This window comes from Phyllobates terribilis, unplaced genomic scaffold (genome assembly GCF_046119375.1).
Source record: "Phyllobates terribilis strain yellow unplaced genomic scaffold, ASM4611937v1 Scaffold_2__4_contigs__length_985480577, whole genome shotgun sequence".
NCBI classification, from domain to species: Eukaryota; Metazoa; Chordata; class Amphibia; order Anura; family Dendrobatidae; genus Phyllobates; species Phyllobates terribilis.
The window spans coordinates 449138051-449157337 of NW_027362762.1; the positions used below are offsets into that span (position 1 = coordinate 449138051).

The following is a 19287-nucleotide window of genomic DNA, read 5'->3' on the forward strand; positions in this document are numbered from 1 at the left end:
CTCTGTCAAGTCTGTCACATATGCTTAGTGTGAACCTGCTCTCATCTGTGAAGAGCACAGGGCACCAATGTCGAATCTTCCAATCTTTATGTTCTGTGGCCAATTGCCCTGCACGGTGTTGAGCTGTAAGCACAACACCCACTTGTGGACGTTAGGCCCTCACACCACCCTCATGGAGTCAGTTTCTGACAGTTTGAGCAGACACATAGATGTTAGTTGCCTACTGGAGGTAATTTTGCAGGACTCTGGCATTGCTCCTCCTGTTCCTCCTTGCACAAAGGAGGAGGTAGCGGTCCTGCTGCTGGGTTCTTGCTCTCCTACGTCACCCTCCATGTCTCCTGGTATCTGCTCCATGCTCTGGACACTGTGCTGACAGACACAGCTACCCTTCTTGCCACAGCTCGCATTGATGTGCCATCCTGGATAAGCTGCATTACCTGAGCAACGTCTGTGGGTTGTACTGTAGACGCCGCCTCATGCTACTGTACCTCTAGGGATGAGAGCAATGACAATATGCAAAAGTGAAATCAACAGCCAAAAAGGATGAGAATAGAAATTGTCTGTGGTCACCAACTGCAGAACCACTCCTTTATATACATACACAGACATATATACACATACATGGCTCAGGATACATGAGTACACCCTCTTTGTAAAAGTAAAATTCTAATTAGTATCTCTAAGACTGAGTTTCATAGAACATTTATTAACCCATAGCATGAAGGTAAGGTTAATAATATAACTTTCATTAGAAAATCTTCAGTTTAGCTCAAAATATTTGATGCAAAAATGAATACACCCCACATCAAAAACAACTAGATCTGATATTTTGTATGACCTCCAAGCTTTTTAAGGACAGCAATAAGTCTTCTACGCATGGAATGAACAAATTGGCGACATATTGCAACATATATTTTTTTCCATTCTTCATGAACAAAAGAAAGGCCTCTTTTAGAGCCTGGATGCTGGATGTAGAGTCATGCCCAATTTGGTTCAGATCAGGAGACATAGTTAGCCACTGAATCTCTTGCACCCAGTTCTTCAGAAATCCTTGTGAGGAATTTTCAATTCACTCAGAAGTCTTGCAGAAAAGTGACATTTATTAGAAAAATTTGTACAAATGTGTGACATGGGCTCCATATTACCCCTACACCCAGCCACTACTCACACAAACGTCCTTGAGAAAGACCTTAGAAAGGTCAAAACGTTGGACAATATCTGTTTCTCCCATTTTGTGGCGGATCTAAATAAGACTTGTAGCAAGTTCTTTTACGTCTTTATTTGTTGGTGCTGATGTTATCACTACAGTGTTTATGATCATTGTCATGTCGGAAAAGTGCACATCAACCAAGGGCACAAAGTGGAAGAGAAGATGTTACCGTCAATATAGAGCAGTACAACTGTGAATTCATAATACCATCAATCAAATGTAGCTCCCCAACATCAGCAACACTCATGCAACCCTACATAAGAACACTACCACCATCACGTTTCACTGTACGTACCATGTATTTTCCTTTCTACTCCTCACCTTTGCAAAATCATACAGTTTTGAAGCCATCAGTTCCAAAAACATTTATCTTTGTCTCATCACTTCAGAGTATAGCGTCCCAGTAGTCTTAATATATTTTCCAGCATGGGTCCTGGCAAATTGTAGGCAGACTTTATTGTTGCATATGCTTTAGGAGAGTCTTCCTTCGTGGATGTCACCCATGCATGCCAATTCTATATAGTATACACCATATTGTGCCATGGGAAATACTCCTTTTTGGCTTTCTACTTCTGTAGCTAACTTCAGTGAACCTGCATCTTGATTTTCGTCAACCCTTCTCATCAGAAGGCGCTCCCGTTCAGGTAATAATTTTCTTGGTTGACCTAGACGTCTCTTTGAGTTGGTTGTAATACCATCTTTGTTACATTTTTGTATCACTTTTGCTAGAGTATTTTGCCTAATAAGCAAAGCTTTGCTGATCTTCTTTCGGGTGTACTCATTTATGCTGGGCACTGCATAAATAATTATTGTTGCACAGCTCAAAACAATACAATTCTATTTTGTTTGCGAAGGTTTTCATTTTTGAGTTGCAGTATTTTGTGCATTTTTCCAGAGATATAGCTAAATGAAGGCATGCTTATGTGGCTGATTACTACAGTCATGGCCAAAAGTATTGAGAATGAGACAAATAGTAATTTTTCCAAAGTTTACTGCTTCATTTTTTGTAATGGCAATTTGCATATACTCCTGAATGTCAAAGAGTGATCAGATTAACAGCAATTACTGTACTTGCAAAGTCAATATTTGCCCAGAAAATGAACTTTAACCCCCAAAACACATTTCAACATCATTGCAGTCCTGCCTTAAAAGGAGCAGCTAACATCGTTTTAGTGATTGATCCATTAACACAGGTGTGGGTGTTGATGAGGACAGGGCTGACGATCAATCAGTCATGATTAAGTAAGAATGACATCACTGGACACTTTAAAAGGAGGCTGGTTCTTGGTATCATTGTTTCTCTTCAGTTAACCATGGTTATCTCTAAAGAAACACGTGCAGCCATCATTGCACTGCACAAAAATGGCCTAACAGGGAAGAGTATCGCAGCTACAAAGATTGCACCTCAGTCAACAATCTATCGCATCATCATGAACTTCAAGGAGAGAGCTTCCATTGTTGTCAAAAAGGCTCCAGGGCGCCCAAGAAAGACCAGCAAGCGCCAGGACCGTATCTTAAAACTGTTTCAGCTGCGGGATCGGACTACCAGCATTGCCGAGCTTGCTCAGGAATGGCAGCAGGCTGGTGTGAGTGCTTCTGCACGCACTGTGAGGCGGAGACTCTTTGAGCAAGGGCTGGTTTCAAGGAGGGCAGCAAAGAAGCCACTTCTCTTCAGAAAAAACATCAGGGACCGACTGATATTCTGCAAAAGGTACAGGGAGTGGACTGCTGAGGACTGGGGCAAAGTCATTTTCTCTGATGAATCCCCTTTTCGATTGTTTGGGACATCTGGAAAACAGCTTATTCGGAGAAGAAGAGGTGAGCGCTACCACCAGTCTTGTCTCATGCCAACTGTAAAGCATCCTGAAACCATTCATGTGTGGGGTTGCTTCTCAGCCAAGGGAATCGGCTCACTCACAGTCTTGCCTAAAAACACAGCCATGAATAAAGAATGGTACCAGAATGTCCTCCAAGAGCAACTTCTCCCAACCGTCCAAGAGCAGTTTGGCGCCCAAAAATGCCTTTTCCAGCATGATGGAGCACCTTGCCATAAAGCAAAGGTGATAACTAAATGACTCATGGAACAAAACATAGAGATTTTGGGTCCATGGCCTGGAAACTCCCCAGATCTTAATCCCATTGAGAACTTGTGGTCAATCATCAAGAGACGGGTGGACAAACAAAAACCAACAAATTCTGGCAAAATGCAAGCATTGATTATGCAAGAATGGACTGCTATCAGTCAGGATTTGGTCCAAAAGTTGATTGAGAGCATGCCAGGGAGAATTACAGAGGTCTTGAAGAAGAAGGGGCAACACTGCAAATATTGACTTGCTGCATTAACTCATTCTAACTGTCAATATAACCTATTGGTACTCATAATATGATTGCAATTATATTTCTGTATGTGATATAAACATCAGACAAACACTAATAAAAACCAGAGGCCAGCAGATCATGTGAAAATATAATTTTGGTGTCATTCTCAAAACTTTTGGCCATGACTGTACAATGAATATGAATGCCAAGAATTCTGAAGTATAATTCTCTGTTTCACAGAAAGACAATGTATTAGAACATTCTGTAGTTAGGCGCCATACACGATAGCCTATCACTTCCAAAAATAGCATAATGGGGATGCAGTAGGTCAAATTTTTAAATACTTTGACCCTGACATTTAAAAGGAATCTTTCAGCAGGATTTTGTTTTGTAATCTGAGAGCAAGAAAATTATAGGGCAAGACAGCCTGACTGCAGAGATGTATAATTTCCTAGACTGTATAGTGTAGATAGGATCCCTGTTTTACTGTATCTGTTACAGATGTAGCAGTGGTGAAATTGCTAAATTGTGAAAAACCCCTGCTCACACTCCTGTTTGGCAGCTTCCTCTGTACATTGTCAGCAAGGTGCCAATCAGTAGTGGAGGGTGGAGTTTCACAGATTTGCTGGACTGCAGTGCACATGAGACCTAGTCAGGCAGTGATAATCTCATGCTGATAAAACACTTCTGTGTATTGAGACTACAACACACAGCCTGGTAAGTGACACGTTACTGTAATCAAATGCTCTTGCTCTATATCATCCTGCTGTAGGATTCCCTTTATTCAGTTTATTAAAAAAATAATAATTAAAAAGGAATGGGACGGATGAGGAAGAGGTCAATCTCCAATGCCAACAGTATCTGTCAATTATTTACTTAAAAAATTAACATATATGGAAATTCATGTATTCCTGTGACCACTAAACTCCAGTTGAAATCAGCCATCCGACAGTTGTTTTTGGTATAACTTTACATGTCTCTCCACCTTCCCCAAGTATAGAGCTTAGCGCCTATAATCCACAGGATAGTTTTTTGATTTAGGAACACCAGTATTGTTGACAAGCATATTATCAGTGAAACCACTTTCTAAATTCATTACCTAACACTCACTTGTAATCCTTTTGACAGCAAGGGCATGAAAGGCTTATATAATGCTAGAACCACTGTACAATTTGAGTGATGTCAACTCTAGTACGTGGCATCTTAGAAAGCTTTACAGTTCGACAAATCATGTAGCACATTCACCCCAGGCCCATCTACTCATCTCAGACTTAAAGGCATTGAGGGACTGTGAACAATAGACTAGATTAAGAACTAATGCAACCAAAAATCTAACTCTGAGGAGAAAATTCAATCCATATTCATTGGTGCAGAAGTGAATAATAAAAAAAAAAATCAAATTGCTTCCCTTGAGGTACAACGTTGTTCCATACGTTCACTGCCATTGCGGTTTAGGTGAACTATGAAGTGTCACTCAAACTGACAAATCCCCAAGGTGATAGCTTCACTTTTAAAGCCTTCAACATACTTTGACAGAGCAGTATAAACGGAAAGGTCAACACTGCTTGCTAAGGACAAGAGAAAACACAAGTAAATCACTCTGCTATGTTTTATGGATTGGAGAAGTAAACTAATGAAGACAAATTAAAAGAGGTATCCTACTTTAAATGTATAAACTAATGGTTTATTCAATTATGCTATTAATGTAAACATTTAATTACATTTTTTCACTAAGAAACTGCCCCTCTTACAAAAAACTCTTGTATATATTTATGTATTCAGTCACTGCTACTAGAAAAAAAGTGTCCTTTTAGTGATCAACTGATATTACAGGGAGCAGTATAAATGTCTTCCCTCATCTCATCTAATCCGCAGCATCTGAAATGTATAACATATAATGGTACTGTATATACTCCATGTGCCATGACTTACATATAACTTAAACAAACTGGCATTTTATTCTAATTGGCAGATAAATCTTACTCAATTGTATAAATTCCTATTTTTTAAACTTCGCATTGCAGATTTTTTGTCATTTCTATATGTCCGACATGCAGTTTGGGAAGACAGAAACTGAGTAGCTATAACTATGTTTATGGAATTAAAATATTTTTGATACATTGCCTTACTGTAAATGCTGTATATTCATTTATAAATCACAATTTCCAGAGTGGACTCCATTACTAGCCTACGCAGTAATGCTCCAAATCTGTCTGATTTGGAGGGCATCTTCTGTATACAACCCGCTTCAGGTCAACCCACAGATGTTCAATTGGATTCAGGTCTGGGATTAGACTGGGCCATTACATAACTTTGATCTTCTTCTGGAAAACCCATTCTCTTTTGTTGAATTGGAGGATGTAGGGATTCAGCTCTGTTTGGCATACGGTATCATTCACACAAGTTCGAGGTATTTTTGTCCAAACCGGTAGATTTATTAAAGTTCATATGTCTGCACCATAAACAAATGTACAGCATTCCAGCATAAAGCAGAATCAAAACAAAAAAAGTAAATACAGCAATATGGCTCAGCCATTCAGGTGTTAGAGGGCTTTGTCTGACTCTGATCAGGACTGACCAGCACAACAGGTCTTTCCACCTGTCCACACAGACCATTATAGAGCTGTCCTTTACACCAGCTGCACCTCCTAGATTGGAGGATGGAAACAATGAGTCCCGCTCAGCTCTTCCAATTGTTCCCAAAATCAGGGCCCATTAAAAACACCTCTCAGCACTATACGTGCTGGAGCCTGCTTCTCTGAGTTTCACATCACCGAGGCTAGGCACCTCGGTGACACATGCACTCGATTCAGAATCTGTCCAGCTGCTTTCTGACAAGGCATACCTAGGGTCATTGTTTTGCTGATAGGTGAAATTTCTCTTCATTTTCAGCTTCTTAGCAGAGGTCTGAAGGTTTTGCTGCAACATTGACTGATATTTGGAACTATTCATTAGTGCTTCCGCCTTGACTAAAGCTACATTTCCAGCTGCCAAATAGCCCCAAAGCATAATAGTGCCTCCACCATACTTCAATGTGGCTATGGTGTTCTTTTGATTATGTGCAGTGTTGGCTTTGTGCCAAACACAACTCTTGAAATTCTAGCCAAAAAGTTCAACCTTGGTCTCATCAAACCATAACACAATTTCCCACATCCTTTTGGCAGACTTTATGTAGGTATTGGCAAAACATAGCCGGCCTTGGGTGCTTTTCTGTGTAAGTAAAAGGCTTCCCTCTAGCTACCCCATCTCACAGGCCAAAAGTATGAAGAATATGGAAGATTGTTGTCACATGCAGTGCACAACCAGCACTTGCCAGAAATTCCTGCAGCTCTCTTATTGTTGCAATAGCTTGGCAGCCTTCTGGACTTATTGCCTTCTCATCTGTTCATCAATTTTTGAGGGGTGTTCCATTTTAGGAAATGTCACTGTTGTGACAAATTGAAGCCGCTTCTTGATGACTGTCTTCACAGTGTTCCATGGAATACAGTTATATGAAAAAGTTTGGGCACCCCTATTAATCTTAAGCTTATTGTTTTATAAAAATTGGTGTTTTTGCAACAGCTATTTCAGTTTGATATATGCAATAACTGTTGGACACAGTAATGTTTCTGCCTTGAAATGAGGTTTATTGTACTAACAGAAAATGTGCAATCTGCATTCAAATAAAATTTGACAGGTGCATAAGTATGGGCACCTCACCAGAAAAGTGACATTAATATTTAGTAGATCCTCCTTTTACGATAATAACAGCCTCTAGTCGCTTCTATTAGCTTTTAATGAGTTCCTGGATCCTGGATGAAGGTATTTTTGACCATTCCTCTTTACAAAACAATTCCAGTTCAGTTAAGTTTGATGGTCGCCAAGCACGGACAGCCCTCTTCAAATGATCCCACAGATGTTCAATGATATTCAGGTCTGGGGACTGGGATGGCCATTCCAGAACATTGTAATTGTTCCTCTGCATGAATGCCTGAGCAGATTTGGAGCGGTGTTTTGGATCATTGTCTTGCTGAAAGATCCATCCCCTGCGTAACTTCAACTTTATCACTGATTCTTGAACATTATTGTCAAGAATCTGCTGATACTGAGTGGAATCCATGCGTCCCTCAACTTTAACAAGATTCCTGGTGCCGGCATTGGCCACACAGCCCCAAAGCATGATGGAACCTCCACCAAATTTTACTGTGGGTAGCAAGTGTTTTTCTTGGAATGCTGTGTTTTTTTGCCGCCATGCATAACGCCTTTTTGTATGACCAAACAACTCAATCTTGGTTTCATCAGTCCACAGGACCTTCTTCCAAAAAGAAATTGGCTTCTCCAAATGTGCTTTTGCATACCTCAGCCGACTCTGTTTGTGGCGTGCTTGCAGAAACGGCTTCTTTCGCATCACTCTCCCATACAGTTTCTCCTTGTGCAAAGTGCGTTGTATAGTTGACCGATGCACAGTGACACCATCTGCAGCAAGTTGATGCTGCAGCTCACTGGAGGTGGTCTGAGGATTGTCCTTGACTGATCTCACCATTCTTCTTCTCTGCCTTTCTGATGTTTTTCTTGGCCTGCCACTTCTGGACTTAACAAGAACTGTCCCTGTGTTCTTCCATTTCCTTACTATGTTCCACACAGTGGAAACTGACAGGTTAAATCTCTGAGACAGCTTTTTGTATCCTTCCCCTGAACAACTATGTTGAATAATCTTTGTTTTCAGATCATTTGACAGTTGTTTTGAGGAGCCCATGATGCCACTCTTCAGAGATTCAAACAGGAGAACAACTTGCAAGTGGCCACTTTAAGTAGCTTTTCTCATGATTGCATACACCTTGCTATGAAGTTCAAAGCTCAATGAGGTTACAAAACCAAAAAAAGTGCTTTAGTAAGTCAGTAAAAAGTAGGTAGGAGTATTTAAAACAAGAAAATGATAAGGGTGCCCATACTTATGCACCTGTCAAATTTTGTTTGAACGCAGATTGCACATTTTCTGTTAGTACAATAAACCTCATTTCAAGGCAGAAACATTACTGTGTCCAACAGTTATTACATATATCAAACTGAAATAGCTGTTGCAAAAACACCAATTTTTATAAAACATTAAGCTTAAGATTAATAGGGGTGCCCAAACTTTTTCATATAACTGTAGCTAAGGCCTTGGAAATTTTTTGAACCTTTCTCTTAACTGATAACTTTCGACAAAGAAATCCCTTTGCTGTGTTGTAAGCAGTTTAAGGACCATGGCCTTTGCTGGAAATTGCAACTAAGAAAATGTCAGAAAAATCCAACGAGAACAGAAACTTTATATGGGGTTAATCAGAATCACTTTAAATTATGGCAGCTGTGTATTGACTACTATTTAAAAGTGATTGGCTAATTCTGATCACAATCACATACCCAATTATAAGAGAGTGTTCACACTTACGCATCCACATTATTTTAATTTTATTTTCCCCCTCAAAACGATTTCAGTTTCTTTTTCAATGGATTTGTACTGACTATGAGTAACACTAAAGGTGTAAAAAAAAGTTTTGCAGTGATCCTGTCTCCTAGCATTTTAACAGGAGTGTGTAGAATTTTTATCCACTGCATGTTTACAGCAGATGAAATAAGTATTAAACACGTCAAGTAAATATATTTCTAAAGGTTCTATTGACATGAAATTCTCACCAGATGTCAATAACAACCTATCCAATCCACACAAGCAAAGGCATCAAACAGTAGATGTCCATTAAGATATGTGTAATAATAAGAAACGACGCAGCGAAATGTATTGAACACGCTTACTAAAATTTGTTGGTGATGACAGCTTCAGGATGCCTTCTGTATGGAGAAACAAGTCGCATGCATTGCTCAGGTGTGATTATCCACACAAACACTCTTCAAATCCTGAAGGTTCCGTAGGCTCATTCTATGAACTCTGAGCTTTAGTTCCTTCCATAAATTTTCTATTGGATTCATTTCAGGTGATTTTCTTTCTCTGAATGTGTGTTTGGGATCATTATCTTGCTGAAATGTCCACTCTTGTTTCATCTTCATCATCCTGGTAGATGGCAGCATATTTTTATCAAGAATGTCTACGTACATTTGTCCATTCAACCTGCCTTCAATTATATGAAGTTTACCAGTGCCATATGCTGAAAAACAGCCCCACAGGATAATGATCCCACCTCAAAACTTGACTGTTGGTATGGTGCTTTTGGGGTGATATACAGTGCCTTTTTGCCTCCAAAAAAATTACGGCATCCAAAAAGTTTAATTTTCTTCTCATCTGAACAGACTATATTCTACCAGTATTTCATGGGCTTGTCTAAATGTTGTTGAGCAAACTTTTAACACACTTGAACATGCTTTTAGTTTAGCAGTGGAGTCTTGCGTGGTGAGCGTGCGTACAGGCCATGGAGGCTGAGTGCATTACTCATAGTTTTCTTTGAAACAATTGTACCTGCTGAGTCCAGGTCTTTCTTTAGCTCAATGGGGTATAGATCTGGTGATTGACTTGGCCATTGCAGAATTTTCTACTTCTGTGTCTTAAAAAACTCCTGGGTTGCTTAGGTAGTATGTTTTAGATCCTTGTCCATCAATACTATGAAGCTCTGTTCAATCAACCTTGCTGCATTTGGTTGAATCTGAGCAAAAAGTATAGCCCTGTAGACTTCAGAATACACCCGGCTGCTTCAGTCATCAGTCACATCATCAATAAACACTAGTGACCCAGTGCCATTGGAAGCCATGCATGCCCATGCCATCTGCCTCTACCATGTTTTACAGAGAATGAAGTGTGCTTTGGATCATGAGCCATTCCCAGCCAAATTATTTTGGTGCAGCTTGATCCTAGTTTCATCTGTCCAAAGAATGCTTTCCCAGAACTGGGCTGGCTTCTTTAGATGTTTTTTAGCAAAGTCTAATCTGGCCTTCTTATTTTTAAGGCTGATTAATGGTTTGCACCTGAAACACCTACTTCCTGGAGTGTTCTTCACTTGAGTGGATGTTGTGAAGGGGTTTTTATTCACCATGAGAAGAACTCTGTGATCATCCACCACTGTTGTCTTCCGTGGACGTCCAGGCCTTTTTAAGTTCCCAAGCTCACTAGTGCACTCTTTTTTTTTTTTTTTTGCAGAATGTACCAAACTGTTGATTTGGCCCCTCCTAACATTTCTGCTATCGCGCTGATGAATGTCTTCTTTATTTCAAACTAAAGATGGTCTGTTTATCTTTCATTGAGAGCTCCTTTGACCGCATTTTATGGGTTCACAGCAACAGTTTCCAAATACAAATACCACACCTGGAATTCGCTAGACCTTTTACCTGCTTAACCAATAATGGATTAACAAGGGAATAGCCCATTAAAGAGCTTTTGAGATGATTGTCCAATTACTTTTGGTCCCTTTAAAAAGAGGCAGCTACATATTAAAGAGCTGTCATTCCTAAACCCTTACTCTAATTAGGATGTGAATACCCTCAAATTAAAGCTGAGAGTCTGCACATTAAGCCCATATTGATTTTATAACTGTATCTTGAATATATTATGGCAAACAGCTAAAATGCCCAAACTAGTGTCAATGTCCAAACATTTCTGGACCTAACTATATGTGTATATATACACACACATACAGGTGCATCTCACTAAATTAGAATATCATCAAAAAGTTAATTTATTTCAGTTATTCAATACAAAAAGTGAAACTCCTATTATATAGAGTCATTACAAACAGAGTGATCTATTTCAAGTGTTTATTTTTGTTAATGTTTATTATTATGGCTTACAGCCAATTAAAACACAAAAGTCATTATCTCATTAAATTAGAATGTTTAATAACAACAGCTTGAATAATGTTTCTAAAATCTGAAATGTTGGCCTACTAAAATGTATATTCAGTAAATGCACTCAATACTTGGTCGGGGCTCCTTTTGCATCAATTACTGCATCAATGCGGCGTGGCATGGAGGCGATCAGCCTGTGGCACTGCTGAGGTGTTATGGAAGCCCAGGTTGCTTTGATAGCAGCCTTCAACTGGTCTGCATTGTTGGGTCTGGTGTCTCTCATCTTCCTCTTGACAATACCCCATAGATTCTCTAGGGGGTTAAGGTCAGGCGAGTTAGCTAGCCAATCAAGCACAGTGATACTGTTGTTTTTAAACCAGGTATTGGTACTTTTGGCAGTGTGGACAGGTGCCAAGTCCTGCTGGAGAATGAAATTTCCATCTGCAAAAAGCTTGTCGGCAGAGGGAAGCATAAAGAGCTCTAAAATCTCCTGGTAAACGGCTGAGCTGACTTTGGTCTTGATAAAACACAGTGGACCTACACCAGCAGATGACATGGCTCCCCAAACCATCACTGATTGTGGAAACTTCACACTATACCTCAAGCAGCTTGGATTGTGTGCCTCTCCAGTCTTCCTCCAGACTCTGGGACCTTGATTTCCAAATGAAAATTGGAACTCTGGGACCTTGTGAGTGTGTCAATGACTGACTTCTGGACACCTGTCAAGTCAGCAGTCTTCCCCATGATTGTGGAGCCTACTGAAACCGGCTAAGGGACCCTTTTAAACGCTTAGGAAGCCTTTGCAGGTATTTTTTGTTATTTATTCTAATTTACTGAGATAATGACTTTTGTGTTTCCATTGGCTGTTATCCATGATCATCAACATTAACAGAAATAAACACTTGAAATAGATCACTCTGTTTTTAATGACTATATAATATATGAGTTTCGCATTTTGTGTTGAAGAACTGAAATAAATAAAATTTTTGATGATATTCTAATTTTGTGAGCAGCACCTGCATATATATTATATATATATACATATATATATATATATATATATATATATATATACACACACATACAGTGCTGGCCAAAAGTATTGGCACCCCTGCAATTCTGTCAGATAATACTCAGTTTCTTCCTGAAAATGATTGCAATCACAAATTCTTTGGTATTATTTTCTTCATTTAATTTGCTTGCAAGGAAAAAACACAAAAGAGAATGAAGCAAAAATCAAATCATTGATCATTTCACACAAAACTCCAAAAAAGGGCCGGACAAAAGTATTGGCACCCTCAGCCTAATACTTGGTTGCACAACCTTTAGCCAAAATAACTGCGAACAACCGCTTCCGGTGACTATCAATGAGTTTCTTACAATGCTCTGCTGGAATTGTAGACCATTCTTCTTTGGCAAACTACTCCAGGTCCCTGATATTTGAAGGGTGCCTTCTCCAAACTGCCATTTTGAGATCTCTCCACAGGTGTTCTATGGGATTCAGGTCTGGACTCATTGCTGGCCACCTTAGAAGTCTCCAGTGCTTTCTCTCAAACCATTTTATAGTGCTTTTGGAAGTGTGTTTTGGGTCATTGTCTTGCTGGAAGACCCATGACCTCTGAGGGAGACCCAGCTTTCTCACACTGGGCCCTACATTATGCTGCAAAATTTGTTGGTAGTCTTCAGACTTCATAATGCCATGCACACGGTCAAGCAGTCCAGTGCCAGAGGCAGCAAAGCAACCCCAAAACATCAGGGAACCTCCACCATGTTTGACTGTAGGGACCGTGTTCTTTTCTTTGAATGCCTTTTTTTTTTCCTGTACACTATGTTGATGCTTTTTCCCAAAAAGCTCTACTTTTGTCTCATCTGACCAGAGAACATTCTTCCAAAACTTTTTAGGCTTTCTCAGGTAAGTTTTGGCAAACTCCAGCCTGGCTTTTTTATGTCTCGGGGTAAGAAGTGGGGTCTTCCTGGGTATCCTACCATACAGTCCCTTTTCATTCAGACGCCGACGGATAGTACGGGTTGACACTGTTGTACCCTTGGACTGCAGGGCAGCTTGAACTTGTTTGGATGTTAGTCGAGGTTCTTTATCCACCATCCGCACAATCTTGCGTTGAAATCTCTCATCAATTTTTCTTTTCCGTCCACATCTAGGGAGGTTAGCCACAGTGCCATGGGCTTTAAACTTCTTGATGACACTGCGCACGGAAGACACAGGAACATTAAGGTCTTTGGAGATGGACTTGTAGCCTTGAGATTGCTCATGCTTCATCACAATTTGGTTTCTCAAGTCCTCAGACAGTTCTTTGGTCTTTTTTCTTTTCTCCATGCTCAATGTGGTACACACAAGGACACAGGACAGAGGTTGAGTCAACTTTAATCCATGTTAACTGGCTGCAAGTGTAATTTAGTTATTGCCAACACCTGTTAGGTGCCACAGGTAAGTTACAGGTGCTGTTAATTACACGAATTAGAGAAACATCACATGATTTTTCAAACGGTGCAAACACTTTTGTCCACCCCCTTTTTTAGGTTTGATGTGGAATTATATCCAATTTGGCTTTAGGACAATTCTTTTTGTGTTTTTTTCATTGAAGACAAATTAAATGAAGAGAATAATACCAAAGAATTTGTGATTGCAATCATTTTCAGGAAGAAACTGAGTATTATCTGACAGAATTGCAGGGGTGCCAATACTTTTGGCCAGGACTGTGTATATATATATATATATATATATATATATATATATATATATATATATATATATATATATATATATATATATATATATATATATACACATATATATATACACATACATATACATATACACAGTGCTGGCCAAAAGTATTGACACCCCTGCAATTCTGTCAGATAATACTCAGTTTCTTCCTGAAAATGATTGCAATCACAAATTCTTTGGTATTATTCTCTTCATTTAATTTGTATATATATATACAGCACAGACCAAAAGTTTGGACACACCTTCTTATTTAAAGGTTTTTCTGTATTTTCATGACTATGAAAATTGTACATTCACACTGAAGGCATCAAAACTATGAATAAACACATGTGGAATTATATACTTAACAAAAAAGTGTGAAACAACTGAAAATATGTCTTATATTCTAGGTTCTTCAAAGTAGCCACCTTTTGCTTTGATGACTGCTTTGCACACTCTTGGCATTCTCTTGATGAGCTTCAAGAGGTAGTCACCGGAAATGGTTTTCACTTCACAGGTGTGCCCTGTCAGGTTTAATAAGTGGGATTTCTTGCCTTATATATGGGGTTGGGACCATCAGTTGTGTTGTGCAGAAGTCAGGTGGATACACAGCTGATAGTCCTACTGAATAGACTGTTAGCATTTGTATTATGGCAAGAAAAAAGCAGCTAAGTAAAGAAAAACGAGTGGCCATCATTACTTTAAGAAATGAAGGTCAGTCAGTGCGAAAAATTGGGCAAACTTTGAAAGTGTCCCCAAGTGCAGTTGCAAAAACCATCAAGCGCTACAAAGAAACTGGCTCACATGAGGACCGCCCCAGGAAAGGAAGGCCAAGAGTCACCTCTGCTTCTGAGGATAAGTTTATCCGAGTCACCAGCCTCAGAAATCGCAGGTTAACAGCAGCTCAGATTAGAGACCAGGTCAATGCCACACAAGAGTTCTAGCAGCAGACACATCTCTACAACAACTGTTAAGAGGAGACTTTGTGCAGCAGGCCTTCATGGTAAAATATCTGCTAGGAAACCACTGCTAAGGACAGGCAACAAGCAGAAGAGACTTGTTTGGGCTAAAGAACACAAGGAATGGACATTAGACCAGTGGAAATCTGTGCTTTGGTCTGATGAGTCCAAATTTGAGATCTTTGGTTCCAACCACCGTGTCTTTGTGCGACGCAGAAAAGGTGAACGGATGGACTCTACATGCCTGGTTCCCACCGTGAAGCATGGAGGAGGAGGTGTGATGGTGTGGGGGTGCTTTGCTGGTGACACTGTTGGGGATTTATTCAAAATTGAAGGCATACTGAACCAGCATGGCTACCACAGCATCTTGCAGCGGCATGCTATTCCATCCGGTTTGAGTTTAGTTGGACCATCATTTATTTTTCAACAGGACAATGACCCCAAACACACCTCCAGGCTGTGTAAGGGCTATTTGACCAAGAAGGAGAGTGATGGGGTGCTACGCCAGATGACCTGGCCTCCACAGTCACCAGATCTGAACCCAATCGAGATGATTTGGGGTGAGTTGGACCGCAGAGTGAAGGCAAAAGGGCCAACAAGTGCTAAGCATCTCTGGGAACTCCTTCAAGATTGTTGGAAGACCATTTCCAGTGACTACCTCTTGAAGCTCATCAAGAGAATGCCAAGAGTGTGCAAAGCAGTCATCAAAGCAAAAGGTGGCTACTTTGAAGAACCTAGAATATAAGACATATTTTCAGTTGTTTCACACTTTTTTGTTAAGTATATAATTCCACATGTGTTAATTCATAGTTTTGATGCCTTCAGTGTGAATGTACAATTTTCAAAGTCATGAAAATACAGAAAAAGCTTTAAATGAGAAGGTGTGTCCAAACTTTTGGTCTGTACTGTACATGTATACACACTATACATATATATATATGTATATAAGCCTTCTGTGTAGAATATAAATATATCCCAAAGGAACCAGATGCCATACAGCTATGACAAAGTGAAACGCTATAGCGATGAAGAGGAGACACACCAATAAAAAAAATCATTGCGTCATTAAAAAGTCAAAGCTGGCAGCAAAGAAGATGAGAAATCACAGAAAAAAAATACGCAAAAGGGGAAGCAGTTATAGAAATACAAATAGGAATACATACAGTGCTGCTCACCATTATTGGCACCCCTTAATTTTTTTCATAGACTGTAGAATATCTTCAGAAATAAATGGAAATGTACGAAAGTTATATCCTCAGGTTTTTTTTAATTAGTGGTCCAAAGTAATACAACAATAAGACATAAGACATTGTTTTTCAACTTCCATGTTGCAATTTCAAAGAAGAAACAGTAAAAACAGTATGTGCAGCAATAAAGGCACCCCTAATTAATACTTGGTTGTGTAAGGGTGTGACAGGAGCGGTCATTCACCTCTCCCCCTAAAGGCAACATCTGCAGTAACGGTGTGTGAATGTGTGTTAGAACATGATTTTATTGTATGAATGATGTAAAATGTGAAACTCCATAGAATCTTATAGGCACTAATGTGCACAGTTAATGTGATGTAATGTGATTAATGTATAATATTCTTTATGTGTAACATATAGGGTTAAGTATAGGACATAGGTAAAGCCTAGGACTTAGGGATTAATTCAGGAAGGGAAGATTTAGTTAGGGGCACCTTAGATATAGAAAGTTTAGTGACTGCAGTAGGTTAGTAATGGGGAAGTTTGCCCAGCAACTGAAGGAGAGTTGGTGACTGGTCCAGTCAAAAAGGGGGAGGAGTTTGGGCCAGAAAAGAGCAACGGTTTTTCGTTTTCAGTCAGTCAGAGATGTAGTTGTTGGTTGCAACTGTTGAAACTGGGATACCAAAGTCTTTGGAGATGGCCTTATACCGTTTGGAAGTCTTGTGTTTGCTAATAATAGAAGTTCTGATATCCTCAGACAGCTCCTTTGTCTTCACCATTGTGACAAAGGAACAGGGCCTACCATGTGTCTTTTTACAACAGTGAAGTCATCATTCATTGGCTAATTCATGTCACATGGGCACCAATAATTAAGTAAAGGAAAATCTCTTTTGTGAATTACCACAGGCGAGTCAAAATGTGTTTCCATACTAAATTAATGTAAAGGGTGCAATACCAGTGTCACAGCAAGCTTTAGGTTTTCCTATTTTTCTCTCCCATTGTTTTTTGTTTTAAATTATTGTTCATCATTTTCTCTTTTGTATTTAACACGAGTGCTCTATACAAAAAAACTTTCACTTGATTTATTTTTTTCAGGAGATATTGCACATTATATACTTAAACTTCATGGGTGCCAATAACGATGGGCAGGACTCAAAATTTGGATAGACAACTTTTTTGAAATTTGATTAAAAAGCTCTTGTTTTGTGCACCTCTACAGGAACAAACTTTAAGCAAATTTTGTGCAGTCTTGTTCTGATGTAATACTGTCACCTTTCTGTTTTGAACTATATGCTTAAGTGTTAATAAAATCTATAGGACAGATGGGTGGCTTTCCAATACTTTGATACTGAGGACCTCTCCTAGTACATCAATATTAGTTCACTGAGGGTCTGACATAATGCAGCCCCATTGACCAACTTTTCTAAACTCCTGTAATAGCTGGATATAAACAATATACAGCGCGGAACACCACAGTTCCATACAAGGTCTAGTACCCTTGCAGAGAACGGTCGTTTACAACCTAACCAACGGAACTGCAATTTTTTCCAGCGGCTGCTAAAATGTGTATGGACTGTCAGCCATTCAACTCTGTACTCTGCTTACATCCAACTGCTGCCAGAGATGATAACAGCTGATTGATGGGGGGTGCCAGGCGTCAGACCACCAGTAATATTCTGATATTGATGACTTAGCCTAAGAACAGGTCATCAATATCATAGGACTGAGCAACCCCTTTAAGACTACATAATTTGTAGTGTGCTAGAACATAGACATACCTCCCAACTTTTGAAGAACAGGGAGAAAGTATGTGGCGCTCATAACGCGCTGTGGCAATTTTTGGCCACGCCCCTGGCCACACCCCAATCTACGCTCAATTACAATTTCTTTCTACCCTGGCAGAAGGAGTTGTCAGAGGGGCAGTGGCAGTGAGAGAAATTCAGCATACGCCCGAGATTGCAGGGCGTAGACTCAAATCCTGGACTGTCCCCTGTATCCGGGACAGTTGGGACTAGAGATGAGCGGATCGATTCACGGGACTCTGGTACAGGTCAGTGGTACCTGGTGGCTGGACTTGAGACCCTGTGAATTTCTTACCTTCCGGCGTCTCCGGAACGGCTTTTGATACTTTAATGTGCTTTTTATACTACAGAAAAGCTTTGATTCTCCACTTGAAAAAGTAACTGCAGTTTTTTACATGTGCTTTTTTTAGGCTCCACATAGAATCCTCTAGAGAGAAAAAAAAGCACCGCAATCGCACAGATCAGCAGCGTCTTTAGATCACAGCGGGCTCAGTTTTCATGAAATCACATCCACTTTGCTTGGGCAGTTAAACACAGCAGAATTTCTGTGTAAAAAAAGCAGCAGAAAATAAGAGGCATTTAAGCTACATGTGAGCATGGCGCCTACATTTCCAAGCAAAGTGGATGTGATTTCATGAAATCTCTGTACTCTGTGCATTTAAAGACGCTGCTGAACGCTGCGGTTTGTGTGCTTTTTCTCTCTATAGGCTTCTATGCGGAGCTTGAAAAAACGCAAGAAAAAAAAATGCACGGTAGCATTTTTAAGCGCAGTGTCAGGGCTTTTCTGTATTATTAAAAAGCGTTAACGCAGCTTCACATCTGCACCAAAAACACATCAAATAACAGGGAAAACACATAAAATAAATGCAGCAAATATGCAATAATCAGAGAAGATTGTCATTGCGTTGTGTGGTGCGGACACCTGCAGAAAAAAAAGTAAATAGCAAAAACACAGCATTTATGCTACGTGTGAACACGGCCTCGGCGTTACATTTTTATTACATTTTTATGGGTTTAACAGAGAAAAATATAAATTACGTAATTTACCAGTCATTATTTTTTAGTAATTTTATTGGAAGAAAAAAATCTCTTTTATTCTCCCTCTAGAATCCACAGAAATAGAAATACATGGTTCCCTTCAACAATAAATTGATGAGCAAGGAGATTCAGGTTTTTGTAAAGCAGTGAGAAAATTAAACTGGTGACAAGAATAAGCAATCTAATGGTAAAGGTCATAACATTAACTGAACATCATAATCCTCTAAATAGGAGAATAATGGTGGTTGTGGTGATTGCTTATTCTAAAAATGCAATTAGAAGGAATGTTTATTAA

General features: G+C 39.6%; 1 protein-coding gene across 2 annotated transcripts in view; it reads right to left on the reverse strand.

Moving 5' to 3' along the window:
* The window catches only part of BRIP1 (BRCA1 interacting DNA helicase 1), a 369260-nt gene that overhangs the window by 27798 nt on the left and 322175 nt on the right, over positions 1–19287 (reverse strand). The window lies entirely within an intron of this gene.